Here is a 6,000-nt window from a genome sequence, read left to right on the forward strand (position 1 = left end):
GCTGCAGGTTTTTTAGCAACAGGCTTCTTTGTGGGTTTCTTAGCTGCTGGTTTCTTAGCCGAGGCTTTCTTTGTGGCAGGCTTCTTTGCTGCTTTCTTTGGCGTGCTCTTCTTTGCTGGCTTCTTTTTTGGTGTACTTTTCTTTGCAGTAGGCTTCTTTGCCGTTGGCTTTTTTGCTGCGGCCTTTTTCTTAGGTTTTTCTTTTTTTACCTGACCTAGCTTGAATGATCCAGAAGCACCAGTGCCTTTAGTTTGAATCAAATCGCCTGATGTTACTCCTCGTTTAAGAGCCATTTTCAGATGATGATCTGAGTTTTCAGCAACTTTGTAATTTGCATGAATATATTTTGTAATAGCTTGGCGAGATGAACCACCGCGTTCCTTTAGGGTAGCGATAGCAGCCTTGATCATGTCCACATATTTAGGGTGATCAGCTGTCTTCTTTGCAGCAGGTTTCTTCTTGGGTGCGATTTTCTTTGGAGAAGCTGCTTCACTCATTTTTAATGTTTTCTTACAACAATCCAACGATAAACGATGCTTGTTATCACAGTAGAAGTATACTAAACATTACCGTGTAAATGAGATATAATTTAAGACGGTGCGAAGTATGCGGACGTAAAAGTACCACTCCCGGGAATTGATTTGGCGCGAAAACAGAAATGTGTGTTTCTGTACATCGTATAATGTCCGTTTTGGGTGCCGCGACTATGCGAAAGCATGTTAATTTTTATTTGTAGTACGACGCAATAGTCTGCAAGAGAAGCTGCTGGAGTTTGAGGTCTTCAGCATTACATCTAGTCTGTTAATTTGGGCTTCTTCCGCGCTCGTGTTAGGATTTTCATAAAGCGTTCTTTGGTTTGCGTTGCGTATGTCGGCCTACATCATCGACACGGCCTGTTTCCGGCTATTAGGAGCAATTCATATATTGGGCACTGCGTTTCGACTTTTTTATTAGACCACAGTAAAAAAATTCACTCACAGAAGTCCCTTTCTTTCATGGCTACAAACACGAAGAATTCTGTCGTAAGTAAAACGAATGCGCAAGCCAAAATGACGATGGGGCGAAGTCATAAGCATGGCCCTGTGGCCCAATGGATAAGGCATCTGACTACGAATCAGGGGATTCCAGGTTCGACTCCTGGCAGGGTCGCACTGTCGCATTTCGGCTGCATGGTCTACTGTGTAACGCGCGCGCACGTTCTGGCGTAATGCGTTGATAAACGGAATGTACGCAGACATATTGGAAAGTAATATCACGCACTTAGTATCGTCGCCTTTGTTAGCATTCATGTAAGTTACCATCCACTCGCTACAGTCGCTCTCCATCCTACGGCTAAATCAACAGCCGTGATTTTTACTATGTCGCCGTCCATCCGTACGCGGTGACAGTTGTAAGCTTTACAGTAACGTGACATGCTCCACAAGCAGTTACGGTGTGTGGACGATGCCTATCATGGCAACGCTTGTTCTTTATCGCTTCTCGGCCTAATGGCTAAGATCAAGTGTAGTATCTGTTCTTATCAGTTTAATATCTGGTAGGCCATTCTCTGAATGGTCAGTATATTAATCTGATTTTTGGCCTTGGGTCATGGAGGTGGATTCATTCACGCCGTGACCACGGGTTGCCTTGGTGTTGCACTATTACCGATGGCGGCCCACATAAGCAATAAAAGAATAATAGCAGTCCTCTTTCCGACGGCACTCTGCATAGTCTACGGCGGGAACAAAACGCGTACACTGGGGGAGAATACAGCCTATGCCCCGCGACACGGCAGTTTATAACACACTCAAGCCACAAGCATTAACAAACTTTGAAGGGTACCCTCATGCTACGGTGCAGTTCCAACTCATACTTACCTGACGGGGAAGTAAAGACTGATCAATGAGGGTTTTCTTCCAGAGTGAGGCTCTTGCATTGCACTACGCTTGGGCTGACCTCTGCGATTACTGCAAACGTCAGTAACTCGACCGTACAATTTCTGGTAGTGGGGGCCTGCGTCCGCGCTCGCCCCCTCCTTAAGTCAAAATGAATGAGCTTAGAAAAGTTGCGCGGCCAAATGTCGGTGGTGACTTAAACGCTAAGGTAAAACCTCGCTTGGCTGTTACGAAACGTGATTGCGATATAAGTCCTCGGAAGGCGGCGGAATTTTATTTTATTTGCCATTCCGTCAGGGTTATTGGATGATCGGCAATAGATCGAGTTTGTATGCATTTGAAAGCTCTTTTTTCTCGTACTATCACCTGAAAATGTCGTAGGAAAATGTCATAGGAAACACTTTCAACAACCGCCACGTTCCTTAATTGTTATAACAAGAAATATATCACAGCAAATGAAAATGAAAAGCCTACGACACCGGGAGTTCCCAGGCGGTCCCCCATCCAAGTACTATCCCGGCCCGACGATGCTTAACTTCCGTGATCAGACGAGAACGGGTGTGTTCATCGTGGTATGGCCGTAGACATTAGTAGGTGCAAATACGTGCAATTTATTTTGACGTTGTGATCAAATTTTTTTATTTAATTTCTTTGAGTTACTTAGGACAAGGCGTATGCATGGATTATCTATTAGACTTTAAGGTTATAGTTTTGTGAAAAAAACAATGTTTTTTTAAAGATGTGTGGCTATAAAAATAGCCGTTGTTTTCTGAGTGTAGCGGTTTACTTCTTCTGTCCTTTGTCGTTCTTCTTTGGGAGTAAGACAGCTTGAATGTTTGGCAAAACACCACCAGCTGCAATGGTTACACACCGCTCAAAAGTTTGTTTAATTCTTCATCATTACGAACAGCCAATTGTAAATGTCTTGGAATAATCCTAGCTTTTTTGTTGTCTCTTGCTGCGTTACCAGCCAACTCCAATATCTCAGCAGATAAATATTCCAAGACGGCTGCTAAGTAAACTGGTGCTCCAGATCCAATTCGGTTAGCATAGTGCCCTCTACGAAGGAATCTATGCACTCTACCGACTGGAAATTGAAGTCCAGCTCTTGAGGATCTTGTCTTGGCTTTAGCCTTAGCTTTTCCACCTTTTCCACGTCCAGACATAACTGCGATTTGATTTGTAAGTTAATACAAAAACGTACGAATATTTAACGTAAGTGTTAACGAAATAAACTTTACTCGTTTTTTCATCATAAAAATAGGATCGAAATCATGTTTTTTTAACCAATCATAATTAAGTATTAAACAAAAGATTTTTTTTTTAACCAATTAAATTGCGTATCGGCGTTTTCGGATCGAATTCGATCCGATTTTTTTACTTATAAACAAAAAGTTTTGACTTGCAGTTTAATGCTTATTTACAAGTTAAGTAGCAAAAATTTTTAACCATGTCTGACGCAGCAGCTAAAGGAGGAAAACAGGCACCTAAAGTAGCCAAGAAAGGTGAAAAAAGAGCCGGCAAAAAAGGAGGAAAGATTGGTGGAACTGGTGAAAAGAAACGCAAGAGAAAGAGAAAGGAAAGTTATGCTATTTACATCTACAATGTTTTGAAACAAGTTCACCCAGATGTCGGAGTTTCAAGCAAAGCTATGAGCATCATGAACTCATTTGTCAACGACATCTTTGAGCGCATTGCTTCCGAAGCTTCGCGTTTGGCTCTTCAAAACAAAAAGTCGACCATCTCTTCTCGTGAAATTCAAACCGCAGTACGTCTTCTCTTGCCTGGAGAACTTGCAAAACACGCAGTCAGTGAAGGAACAAAAGCCGTCACAAAATACACAAGCAGCAAGTAAACCAACGTCTACCAAACACAAACGGTCTTTTTTAAGACCACACATCTTTAAAAAAACATTTACTTGGCGTCACTACAAGTTAACCGAAGTTAATAAAACTTCTAAATAATGTGCTTAAGAACACTAGCCTACATTTAAAATACTTCCCCATGTGTGTGTGGATTAGCTTCACTTTTCATACGTATTATTAGCTGTACTTGCAGAAAAGACAAGTACATTGATCCATGTTATTGCTTACATTTAACTTAACCCAGCTTTTCACGGAAACACTCCCAGGCAAATTAACCCTACAAAGTATTTCTAAATTTTTTTTGTGTCATATATGACATAGTATCGTATAGCAATAAATGTAACTGTGACAAGACTTTACACATTGTGTAATTTGGAAGCGTGCACAAAGTAATGTTTTAAAAGATTTGTGGCTATAAAAATAGCCGTTTTTGTTGAGCAATGACAACGCTTAACCTCCGAATCCGTAAAGAGTTCTTCCTTGACGTTTTAAGGCATAAACAACATCCATAGCGGTAACGGTCTTGCGTTTAGCGTGCTCTGTGTAGGTTACAGCATCACGAATAACATTCTCTAAGAAAACCTTCAGTACACCTCTGGTTTCCTCATAGATAAGGCCAGAGATACGTTTGACACCACCTCGTCGAGCAAGACGCCGAATAGCAGGTTTTGTGATTCCCTGAATGTTATCACGAAGAATTTTTCGGTGACGTTTAGCACCTCCTTTTCCCAATCCTTTACCTCCTTTTCCGCGTCCAGACATATTGATATAGTTGCGTACAGAACGAGTACAAAAACAACGTTTGAGTTAACAGAATTCAGACAGCTTTAAAAAGAGGCCATAAAATTACCTACTGCTCGTGGAAACACCCTAATTAACCAATAGAGTTGCGTCATTACAAAATGTTCCGAACATTTTGTACATTTTTTTAAGTAAAACTGTAGTTTTTTTAAAAATTCGTGGTCTTAATGTTTCAGTAAGGCAATAAATTTGGCATCGTTGGAATTCGCCAAACCTTCTGCTACTTACTAAAAAAAAAAAAAGTCAAAAGCTTTTGTGTATCAGAAGATACAGCCGTTTTCCCGTAGCCAAAAAACACAGATTTTATAAAAATGTTAAAGTAATGAGCGTAATGTCATTATGCAGCCAATCAGAAATTACTTTCTTAGCACCAATCAAATGGTTTGTTTTGAACCTTAGCTGTCAATCAATATGAGAAATAAAACTTTGGCGCGATAGTGCATTTTAGACCGTCTTGTGTATCCGTACTACATCGACTTCTTAAAATATGGCTCGTACAAAGCAAACTGCACGTAAATCTACTGGAGGAAAGGCTCCACGAAAACAACTCGCCACTAAAGCTGCGAGGAAAAGCGCACCAGCTACTGGAGGAGTGAAAAAACCACATCGTTACAGACCTGGTACAGTTGCTCTCAGAGAAATCAGAAGATACCAGAAGTCAACCGAGCTCTTGATCCGCAAGTTGCCTTTCCAGCGTCTTGTGCGAGAAATTGCTCAGGACTTCAAAACAGATCTGCGATTCCAGAGCACAGCCGTTATGGCTCTGCAAGAGGCTTCTGAAGCGTACCTTGTTGGCTTGTTCGAGGATACTAACTTGTGTGCCATTCACGCAAAACGAGTTACAATCATGCCTAAAGACATCCAGTTGGCAAGAAGAATTCGTGGGGAACGTGCCTAAGCATCTTACCAAACAAAAAACGGCTATTTTTATAGCCACACATCCATAAAAAATATTACGGCTAGCTTTTTATATCAAACTTTGTCCTGCTTTCTGTTTAAATTTTATGCTACATAAAAATTTTATGCTACATAAAGTTTGACAATGTTAAAAATATGAAGGGCAAGAAAAGTAAAAGCAAGAAAATAAGAAATTTAAAAACGAAAATACTTAAACTTAGGGAATCTAATCTTAAATTTACTCTTTTTTAACTGTTTAAGTGACTTAAACAAGTTTAACTTTGTACCAAGATAATGTTTTTTTGTAAATGTGTGGCTATAAAAATAGCCGTTTGTTAATGTAATAGCCAGATACACACAAATTATTTTTTTGCGGTCTTCTTTGCTGCCTTTTTGGGAGTCTTTTTGACCTTCTTTGCTGCAGGTTTTTTAGCAACAGGCTTCTTTGTGGGTTTCTTAGCTGCTGGTTTCTTAGCCGAGGCTTTCTTTGTGGCAGGCTTCTTTGCTGCTTTCTTTGGCGTGCTCTTCTTTGCTGGCTTCTTTTTTGGTGTACTTTTCTTTGC

General features: G+C 40.5%; 3 non-coding genes across 3 annotated transcripts; 2 read left to right on the forward strand and 1 right to left on the reverse strand.

Annotated features, from left to right (window-relative positions):
* Window positions 1-1,471: 1,471 nt before the first annotated feature.
* Window positions 1,472-1,663, forward strand: LOC130660834 (U2 spliceosomal RNA). Its single transcript, XR_008988030.1, has one exon. It is a non-coding gene; the product is annotated as a U2 spliceosomal RNA (small nuclear RNA).
* Window positions 1,664-1,848: 185 nt separating this feature from the next.
* Window positions 1,849-2,013, forward strand: LOC130659780 (U1 spliceosomal RNA). Its single transcript, XR_008986984.1, has one exon. It is a non-coding gene; the product is annotated as a U1 spliceosomal RNA (small nuclear RNA).
* Window positions 2,014-2,341: 328 nt separating this feature from the next.
* LOC130661282 (5S ribosomal RNA) lies at window positions 2,342-2,460 on the reverse strand. The gene has a single exon (XR_008988476.1). It is a non-coding gene; the product is annotated as a 5S ribosomal RNA (ribosomal RNA).
* Between the last annotated feature and the right edge of the window lie 3,540 nt (window positions 2,461-6,000).

Source organism: Hydractinia symbiolongicarpus, chromosome 9 (genome assembly GCF_029227915.1).
Source record: "Hydractinia symbiolongicarpus strain clone_291-10 chromosome 9, HSymV2.1, whole genome shotgun sequence".
Classification (NCBI taxonomy): Eukaryota; Metazoa; Cnidaria; class Hydrozoa; order Anthoathecata; family Hydractiniidae; genus Hydractinia; species Hydractinia symbiolongicarpus.